The sequence below is a fragment of the Dendropsophus ebraccatus genome, chromosome 9, assembly GCF_027789765.1.
Source record: "Dendropsophus ebraccatus isolate aDenEbr1 chromosome 9, aDenEbr1.pat, whole genome shotgun sequence".
NCBI classification, from domain to species: Eukaryota; Metazoa; Chordata; class Amphibia; order Anura; family Hylidae; genus Dendropsophus; species Dendropsophus ebraccatus.
The window spans coordinates 57139443-57150468 of record NC_091462.1 but is presented as its reverse complement, the minus strand read 5'-3'; the positions used below and the strand labels follow the sequence as shown (position 1 = coordinate 57150468).

The window sequence follows — 11026 nt, the reverse complement described above, 5'->3', positions numbered from 1 at the left end:
TGATCACAATGTACAAATATATGAATGGACAGTACAGAGATCTTTCTAGTGATCTTTTTACTCCTGGATCTGTAACCATGACAAGGGGGCATCCTCTACGTCTAGAAGAAAGAAGATTTCACCATCCAGCACAGATGCAGATTCTTTACTGTACGAGCGGTAAGACTGTGGAACTCTCTGCCACATGATGTTGTCAAGGCCAATTCATTAAATAAGTTCAAGGGAGGCCTGGATGCTTTTCTCAATAAATATAATACTGCAAGTTATGGGCATTAGATTACATGTTGATTCATTCTGATTGCCATTGGAGTTGGGAAAGAATTTTTCTCCCTGTGATGGGGCATTTGGCATCTGCCTCATAGGGGATTTTTCCTTTCCCTGGATAAACACAGCTTGATTACTAGAGGTTTCAGCAGCTCTTAGGGTCTATTTACACGGAAAGATTATCTGCCAATGATTTGAAGCCAAAGCCAGGAATGAATTTGAAAAGAGGAGAAATCTCAGGTTTTCCTTTATGACCTGATCTCTCTTTATAGTCTATTCCTGGCTTTGGCTTCAAATCTTTGTCAGATAATCTTTCTGTGTAAATGGACCCGTAGTATTTGAGCACCAGATACATGGATCTATGCAGTGCATATGTACTGCGTTGATCCCAAGGAGCAATCAGTGCATTGCTCATAGGTGTTGCCTGGGGGGGACTAAAAGTTTATTGGTGGTCACTTAGGGGTTAGACATCACTTTATCATAAATTGTACGGCAAAACAACTATTTGTGGGCTGAGATTTAATAAGAACACATCACCCCCCCCCCCCACACACACACACACACACACAGTTCTGCAACTTTTGAGGAATACATAGAAACTTTTATTAGAGGAGGGACTTTTTATTTTATTTACATTTTTGAAACCTTTTTCTTTTACACCTTTCTAAACGGGTACTCTGGGCAAATGTAAAAAAAAAAGTCACTGAGGGCAGGAGGTGATGGGAGCATAAGAATCGAGGAATGCTTACTTGTCCCCGTGCCCTCGCTCACTGTCAGCCTCTGGTCTACTGTTTCTACAGATTTCTGTGTTGTCACAACCAAGGAGCTCGTGACAACACGGTAAACCTAGCCTATACAAAGGACTTTTGCTTCCTGCTGGACTCACTTCTGACTCAAAAATTGCAGGTTATGTTCCCTAAAATAATTGCCGTATGTATACCAGCCTTAAGGCCCTATTCCACGGAATGATAATCATCCCGTGGAATAGAAGGCAACGATCAGATCGTTGCAGTCGTTTGTTTTTTCAACATGTTGAAAAACAAGCGACTGATATACCAGCGATTTGCTGCTGTCGCTCTGTGGAACAGGAGCAGCAGCAGCAGACCACCACTATCTATGGGTTGCCCGGATAATCACCCAGGCAGCACCCCGCCATCCCCCCCCCCCGCGTACTCGCTTGCTGCTGCCGCGCATAATAGCGCCGGCAGCGAGCGGGACACGAGGAGCAAACGAGCGCTAATAGCGCTCGTTTGCCCCTCATAGTCACCCCGTAGAATAGCAGCTTTAGGGTACAAACCCACTTGACGTATTCGCTGCGTGAATCAGTCTTAAAAATAAGCAGGCAAAACGCAGGTTGGCTTTATACAATTGTTCAGCGTTAAAATACGCAATCGCGTATTTTTGAAGCGTGAAGCGTGTTGTTAGCAAAGCATCAGTTGTTAACAACCTGTGCGAAAACGCATGTAGCTTCACGCTTCAAAAATACGCAATTGCCTATTTTAACGCAGAACAATTGTATAAAGCCAACCTGCGTTTGCCTGCTTATTTTTAAGACTGATTCACGCAGCAAATACGTCAAGTGGGTTTGTACCCTTAGGCTTTGTTCACACTCTGTATGACACGGGCCAATCCGTGACCCACCCAGGTCACAGAATGCCCGGTGTCAGATAAGATCATCGGATTATCTTTAGTGCCGTTGAATTTGGATTTTGGCGCACCAGTGTACCCCTGCTTGAGAATCCCCCACTGCACACAATTGTGTGAACTGACAGGTGTTTCCTGCGGCCGCAATTCAATAAATAGCCTAAGGCTATGACATGTCAGTTTCTTGCAACGCCGCTACGGATGTACTATGTGTATATACTTCGGCCGGGATTCCCTCAGCCTTCGGCTCAACGTACGTTCTGTACTAATCACGGCCATGATTACTATGGAACTTACGTTGTGTAAACATGGCCTTATAGTGTACCCCAACCTGTGCCCCTCCAGCTGTTCCAAAAATACAACTCCCAGCATGCTTTGACAGCCAAAAGAGAACATTGATGCATGTCTCTTTTATATCCACTGGCTTTGTCTTAAAAACTGCATGAAAACTATGTGCGCGCCTGCAGCCGAACAGAAACAGGAGGAAATCTGTTTTACTGTCTGCTGGAGCTATCATCTGCTGCAGCCTCCTTTATTAGGAAGGTCACCGAATACTAACATGGCCCTCATCAGCAGGAGATTACTGGAGTTTTCAAGAGGTTCTTTATGTAAAAGGTCCATTTCTTCCTACTTTCCTGTATAGTCTGACACTCTGGGAGTTGTAGTTTTTTTTTAATAGATGGGGATCACAGGATGGGTAATGTGCTCTACACCAAACTGTCCACAATAACAGCAAACAGAATAATACACATAGAGCAATAAGGCAGGCGGACACTGCAGCAAGGGGAGAATTTATTCAGGAAAGTCATTGGTATAAGCTGTACAGGGAGAAAACTCCACCAGAGGAGGACACATCCATCCATCTATCTATCTATCTCCAGGGTCTATGGATCTTATCAGGATAATAATACTGATCATATAGGGGGTGATGATGAAACCAATAATACTGATCATATATCAATATTAATGATGATGAATAGAATACTAATAATATTTCTGATAAAACTGATACTGATGATAGGACGGATGATAATACTAACATTCATTAGAATAATATTACAGATGTAAAGACTGATCACATTGATTATGATGGTAATAATAAAACTGATCATATTGATAATATGGATGATAATAATACTAATGATCATTATAATAATAGCAATACTACTAATTATATTGATGCTTATATTAATGTTGATGAAAATAATACTTATATGGATGAAATAATACTAATGATTACAATACAGATAATAATTCTGATAATAATAATAGTAATTATATTACTGATGATACAACTATGAAGATAATAGGAGTAATATATATAGTAGTACTGCTGATATACTGGTATATTGATAATAATCCTCATGTGATAATATTGCTGTCAGTAATAGAGATGATGGCGGGTGATGGGCTCCGGGCTCCCGGGCAGTTACCTGCAGGCTGCCCCGCGCACACACGTCCTCCTCTCCCGGTTGGGGATGTCCAATATGGTGGCGCGGCCGTTGTCGGAGGGCAGGGAGCGGCGGCCGGTGTCATGTCCTCTGGGCGCCGGTAGTGGTGCTGTGGGAGGCTCATGAGGCGGCGGCAGTAGTTGGAGCAGCCCAGCCTTCCCCGCCGCCGCTGCCGCCTGTAGTCAGGGATTCCCTCTCCGCTCCGGCCCCCCTGCTCTCGTACTCCAGCTCTCCTCTGACCTCCCCCTCCCTCCTCCCCCGTACACATCCATTCTGCTACTCGTACACTTATCACGGGGGGTCCTGGCTGGAGGAGGAGATCCGGAGAGAGGCGCAGCGCCCCCGGTCCTGATCGCAGCCGGCTGGGGAGGTCCTGGGATCTGACAGCCAAACAGAAAAGGGGGGAGAAAGGAGGACAGGAAAAAAAAGCGCCTGGGAAAGGTAAGTGGAGAACACAGGGCCATAAGCCAGACCGCGGCCTGCAGTGAGGGGAGAGGGCCGCTTGGCGGTGCACTGGGGCCGGCCACGGAATGTACGAGAGGCCGGGGATATGGAAGGTCTCACTAGGCCGGGACGGGGAATTTGGCTTCGTTTTGCCGCATTGCTACGGCTAGTTTTTGGTGTTGGTTGGTGTCGAGGAGGCCGGTACCGGGCCGGTATGTGCTCGGATATCATATACCGTAAAGAGCCGGTTCCGGGCCGAGCGGCGGAGGCCTCCCCGGGGGGCGGGAGGCGTGAGCCCGGGTCTCCTGAGCTCACACCCGTCTGTACGCCGCGGTATTGTCTCCGGTTTGGTGGCCGTCAGAGCTACGGACTCCGGGAGTGCTGAGCCCCGGGGGTCAGGTGTCAGAGGCGGGAGCTGTGTGTGCTGGTACCGCAGCGGCAGGATAACGGGCTGTGTGCACGGGGCCTCTAGCCTGAGAGTGTTGTGTATACATAGTGTATATACTTGTCATCTGTATACCCGACAGTCCCTGCAGATCACTGCTGATGGAGGGGCAGAGAGCACCCCGTATAGTATGTGCCCCCAGTCCTTGCAGTGTCCTCCTCCTCATACCAGCCCCTCCACCGGAGCCCTGCATCTTATCCCGGACATCACTGTATATATGCTGTGCGTTTACCATTCAGGAGCCCAGGAAAGCTGGGTGACAGTCCCTGCAGATCACTGCTGATGGAGGGGCAGAGAGCACCCCGTATAGTATGTGCCCCCAGTCCTTGCAGTGTCCCTCCTCCTCATACCAGCCCCTCCACCGGAGCCCTGCATCTTATCCCGGACATCACTGTATATATGCTGTGCGTTTACCATTCAGGAGCCCAGGAAAGCTGGGTGACAGTCCCTGCAGATCACTGCTGATGGAGGGGCAGAGAGCACCCCGTATAGTATGTGCCCCCAGTCCTTGCAGTGTCCTCCTCCTCATACCAGCCCCTCCACCGGAGCCCTGCATCTTATCCCGGACATCACTGTATATATGCTGTGCGTTTACCATTCAGGAGCCCAGGAAAGCTGGGTGACAGTCCCTGCAGATCACTGCTGATGGAGGGGCAGAGAGCACCCCGTATAGTATGTGCCCCCCCAGTCCTTGCAGTGTCCTCCTCCTCATACCAGCCTCTCCACCGGAGCCCTGCATCTTATAGGGACATCAGTGTATATATCCTGTGTATTTACCATTCAGGAGCCCAGGAAAGCTGGGTGACAGTCCCTGCAGATCACTGCTGATGGAGGGGCAGAGAGCACCCCGTATAGTATGTGCCCCCAGTCCTTGCAGTGTCCTCCTCCTCATACCAGCCCCTCCACCGGAGCCCTGCATCTTATCCCGGACATCACTGTATATATGCTGTGCGTTTACCATTCAGGAGCCCAGGAAAGCTGGGTGACAGTCCCTGCAGATCACTGCTGATGGAGGGGCAGAGAGCACCCCGTTATAGTATGTGCCCCCAGTCCTTGCAGTGTCCTCCTCCTCATACCAGCCCCTCCACCGGAGCCCTGCATCTTATCCCGGACATCACTGTATATATGCTGTGCGTTTACCATTCAGGAGCCCAGGAAAGCTGGGTGACAGTCCCTGCAGATCACTGCTGATGGAGGGGCAGAGAGCACCCCGTATAGTATGTGCCCCCCAGTCCTTGCAGTGTCCTCCTCCTCATACCAGCCTCTCCACCGGAGCCCTGCATCTTATAGGGACATCAGTGTATATATCCTGTGTATTTACCATTCAGGAGCCCAGGAAAGCTGGATGACAGTCCCTGCAGATCACTGCTGATGGAGGGGCAGAGAGCACCCCGTATAGTATGTGCCCCCCAGTCCTTGCAGTGTCCTCCTCCTCATACCAGCCCCTCCACCAGAGCCCTGCATCTTATCCCGGACATCACTGTATATATGCTGTGCGTTTACCATTCAGGAGCCCAGGAAAGCTGGGTGACAGTCCCTGCAGATCACTGCTGATGGAGGGGCAGAGAGCACCCCGTATAGTATGTGCCCCCCAGTCCTTGCAGTGTCCTCCTCCTCATACCAGCCCCTCCACCGGAGCCCTGCATCTTATCCCGGACATCACTGTATATATGCTGTGCGTTTACCATTCAGGAGCCCAGGAAAGCTGGGTGACAGTCCCTGCAGATCACTGCTGATGGAGGGGCAGAGAGCACCCCGTATAGTATGTGCCCCCCAGTCCTTGCAGTGTCCTCCTCCTCATACCAGCCCCTCCACCGGAGCCCTGCATCTTATCCCGGACATCACTGTATATATGCTGTGCGTTTACCATTCAGGAGCCCAGGAAAGCTGGGTGACAGTCACTGCAGATCACTGTGATTGGAGGGGCAGAGAGCACCCTGTATAGTATGTGCCCCCCAGTCCTTGAAGTGTCCTCCACCTTATACCAGCCCTCTGCTTCTTTTTTGGGACATCACTGTATATACGCTGTGCATTTACCATTCAGGAGCCCAGGAAAGCTGGGTGTGTGGGTTATAATGGTGGCCGTCTTTCTCCACTCAAGGACTGTAACAGTTTTCTACAACCTGTGTGTCTCCCATCGTGTCCCCAGGGTTGTAGTTTTGATAGAATTGGAGACTACAGGCTGAGGAGCACTGCGGTAGGACTTCCATTATTATAGGGGTTTATGGCTGATCCTTTGGGAAATGTATCCGTCACATCATCATGGCTACAATGCTGGTGTGAACAGAGCCGTCCACTGGTGAGGGTTTGCTTTGATGGACAAGTGATTTATGTGGCCTCTGAAGCTGCCGCTATATAGATCACCTAGTATTCCCAGAACTGTGGCCGCTGTACAGAACCATCCATGTCCTCATCCCGGGAGCTGTAGAGCTTTGGAGATAGATCTCATATATAGATATTATATGATGTGTGTGTTTAGTGAAAGCAATGAACACGTCATGTCGTAAGTGTTTTTTAAGCCCATACCTTGTGAATGATGATGTGTATTTCTAATAACAATAAAAAATGTAAATAAAAACAGTAGGAAATGATCTGTAGGTATAATACACAACTGTTGAAGTGTTGCGTAAATAGGGTGATAGGTGGCACTACTAATGTGCTGCAGGGATATAGATTACCTATGGAAGGGTAAATGGTCATCTGTAAGGCTGTGTACACACAGGAATCGCAGTTCCTTTAGATTTCTGTTGCCTTTGATGCGTAAAATAGTTTGGTCTGCTGTAGTGTTTTGCATGGTAGAAGAAGAGCTTGGAAGCTTGACATACTCCTAGTAAGTTGTATCAGTCTTGTCCATTAGGATACACTGGGAAATGAATCAGAATTAACTCTTGTGAAATTAGACCTGTGATGCCAGTGTGAACCAGGCCTTAGATTCATAGTTTTTAGCAGAACTCCAGGCTCCTTTACTTCATGGTGTGCAGCACTTACCTAATACTCACCTTCCTTTTAGTACTTGTATTTTCTTCTTATTATTCTGTCCCTGCAGTCTTGTTGTGCAGGCTAGTCAGGGCAGTAGCATAAAGCGGCAGAAGGAATGGGGAGAGTAGGGTGGGTCCGATCACGCTACGGAATCCGCAAAGAGAACTTCCCGCATGTTCGGCCGCTTGCTCTCGCTTTAATCTGCGCTCGTCCCATAGACTCTATTCTATGCTCAGTCATGTCAATTCTTTGGCATGACTGAGCATAGAATAAAATCTATGAGACGGACAGAGATTCAAGCGGGGGGCGAGCGGTGGAATCCGCGTGAGGTTCTCCATGCCGATTCTGGAGTGTAAACGTACGGCAATGTAGATTCAAGCCCTGACCCAGATTTATCAAACTGTGTAAAACAAAAAACTGGTGTCATTTGTACACCCCAACCAATCACAGCTTAGCTTTCATAACTTAAAGTGGTTTTCTAATTAAAAAATATTTGTCCTTTAGCCACAAGATAGGGGGCAAGTTTGAGATCACAGGGGCTCTAACCTCTGTGCCCCCCTGGGATTGTTGACTTGGCTCCTTTGTTATGAATCGAGCTACGCTTGTTGGCACGTGACCTGTGGCTCTGTTCATTCTCTATGGAGCTGCTGGAAAGAGTCAAATGTTGTACTCTGCTCTCTTCTGCACCTTCATAGAGAATGAATTGAGCTGCAGGTCTAGCGCCATCCCACAACTCGATACATAACAAAGAAGCCAGGTCGCCGATAGAAAGATCCCTGGGGGGCACAGAGGTTGGACCTCCTGCGATCTCATACTTGTCCCCTTTCCTGTGGAGAGGGGACAATTATTTTTAAGTCGGAAAAAACCCTTTTAGGGCCGATTGCCGGCCAGGAGCGTTTGTAACAAGTCTGATAAAAGTGACAGCAATCAGCTGAAGAGTTGGAAAATGCCCTATCCTTGGCCGATTGCATCATTCGTCAGGCTTCAACATTTAGCGCTATCAGCCGCAAATCTCCATATGTATCCGTGCCTTCAGTTTCCAGATCACAAGCAGTGTATACTTACTTTCTGCACTGCTGTACTTCGTCCCCTGCTGTATCTTCAGAGAGTGGGACGCTTAATGACAAGCAGCTTAGAAGGTAAGTATACACTTCTGCCTGTGATCTGGAAACTGACAGCACACAAATACGAATAGCTGTGCTATTAGCTTCCATGGCCGCACGAACAGCACAGGGATCATTTGCTTGGCCCCGCCTCTCAGTTAATTGTGCTGTGTGAGGCTGTGTTCACTCATGGAGTTTGCTGTGCATTAATTTTTTGTTTTTGCTGCGATTTAGATGGTATTTAACTGTAAATTGCGTAATCGCAGTTGGATACAGATCTGTTGACACATCACTGTTAGTGGATAATAATTTGTAGGGGCACACAGTTGCAGCGATCAACCAATTAACAATGGGGCAATAATCAGCTTGTTCAACCTGTATTCGCTTTTTTTTTTTTTTTGTAAAAGCCTTAGGTTTTCTGCACACTGACAGAACAGTATGCTAATGTATACTGCCCTCATACCCAAGCCGGACCCATTCATTCCAATAGACCAAACATACTTTACAAACCACAATGTTTTCTTCTTTTCTGAGCATATACTGTAATTTGTGGACCTCAAAAGCAGAGTTACCCCCACCTTGGCATCCCACTAATGTGAAATGAGATGAAATAGCCGACTACATTCAGTCCATATGGGGTATAATGCCCATAAATGCGGCAAACATAGAGACACAACTAGTGTGTAAGTAGCCTTGTACAAGTGTCTATATATCATTACAACTTGTAAAGATCCATTTCCAACCTCCTCAAAGATTAAGGGCAGTGTCGGCATAGCCTAATGGTCCTTTTATACGGAACGATTTATCGTTCGAATTTGCACGATAACGATCAAAATCGAACGACAATCGTACGTGTAAACGCAGTGAACGATCAAACGACAAGCGATAAATCGTTCATTTTGATCTTTCAACATGTTCACAAATCATCATTTATCGTTCGCAAAAAATTCGCAGATCGTTCAGTGTAAACAGTCTTTCAACAATTTCACCTATGTGTGAGAGAGGCTTAAACGATCGCATAGCGAATTTCCTGTACAATGTATCGTTCCGTCTAAACGCTGATCGTTATAAAAAAAATTGTTCATTCTAAATCGTTAATCGTGCGATCGGGCGAATTATCGCTCCGTGTAAAAGTACCGTAAGGATATAGTAACACACAACTTATTTTTTGCACACATTTCTGGGAATGTCCTGTTAATCTGTACTGGCCTTCGAGAAATGCCTTTTTTTTTTAGGTTAGCATAGCATTATGGTGTTTGCTTACAAACCTTCTATATGAGGGATGGGGAACCTTGGGCTCTCCAGCTGCTGCAAAACTGCAATTCCTTTAGTGCCTGGTTAGGCTTTGGCTGCTCAGGCCCGATGGGAATTGTAGTTTTGTGATAGCTGGAGAGCCAAAGGTTCCCCATCCCTTTTATATCTCCTTCTAGATACATACCTTTATTAGCTGAAAGGCTCTTTCACTGCCTACAGTTATTGGTCTATCTGCCTAAAAACAGAAGGGAGAGGCAGTGGTAATCCAATGTGTTTTACCTATCTACCCCCTGGGATAGTTGTGGGACCACCATACACCTTGTCTGGTCCCACTAAAGTCAGGAGGTTTAGCCGACTTTTGACTTGAAGTACATGGCGACCCTTACGCTGACCATACACCTTAAGGGTACAAACCCACACACCGTATACACAGCAGATACGCAACAAATACGCAGCAAATACGCAGCAGATTTGTTGGTACAGATTTGATGCTGTGTTCAGTTGTTTAGATCTAATCTGCTGCGTATTTGCTGCGTATCGCAGCAGTAAATACGCTGCGTATACGGTGTGAGGGCTTATACTAGGGCTGGGCGATTAATCGAATTAATTCGATTAATTCGCCCAGTAGGTTAGAATCGATTTGATTTTTTGTGAAAATCGTAAATTCGATTTTCACAAAAAATCATTGCTGGCAGAGAAGCGCGGAGAGTCAGTCGGGCGGGCGGACGGGAGGTGCAGGTGCCGGGCGGGAGATGGACGGCGGGCAGCACTGCGTGGAGGTGCCGGCCGGGCATGAGGTGCAGGTTACGGCCGGCGGGAAGTGAGGGGGCGGCGCTGCGTGGAGGTGCAGGTCGGTCGGCAGTCCCCCAGAGCCGCGACCGACCTTCCCCAGCTGTACACATAGCGTTCCGTTCCCCTACCGGCCACACATGCAGGTCCCGGTCTCTGCAGGAGGCTGCAGGGACTGTAGTGGTGATAGCGTCGCTGCTATTACTGGAGCTGTACAGCAGGATTTTCACCCCTGATCCCGCTGTACAGCTCCAGTAATGGCAGCGACGCTATCACCACTACAGTCCCTGCAGCCTCCTGCAGAGACCGGGACCTGCATGTGTGGCCGGGGTGAGGGGAGGAGGGCTATGTGTACTCCTTTCCCAATCATTCCCAGCTGCCCCAGCCCCCCCCCATCACCCCCCAGTCCCCCTCCATCACCCCCAGTCCCCCTCCAGTCACCCCCAGTCCCCCTTCAGTCACCCCCAGTCCCCCCTCCATCACCCCCAGTCCCCCTCCATCACCCCCAGTCGCCCTCCATCACCCCCAGTCGCCCTCCATCACCCCCACTCTCCTTCAGTCACCCCCAGTCCCCCTCCATCACCCCCAGTCCCCCTTCAGTCACCCCCAGTCCCCCTTCAGTCACCCCCAGTCGCCCTTCAGTCACCCCCAGT

The 11026-nt window shown here is 48.4% G+C and overlaps 1 protein-coding gene across 1 annotated transcript in view; it reads left to right on the top strand.

Moving 5' to 3' along the window:
* The first annotated feature begins 3317 nt into the window (after positions 1-3317).
* Positions 3318-11026, top strand: part of INO80D (INO80 complex subunit D) — a 45836-nt gene continuing 38127 nt past the window's right edge. The window contains exon 1 of the mRNA XM_069983425.1: positions 3318-3800. The gene's annotated coding sequence lies outside the window, so the exon portion shown is untranslated. The remainder of the gene's footprint in view (positions 3801-11026) is intronic.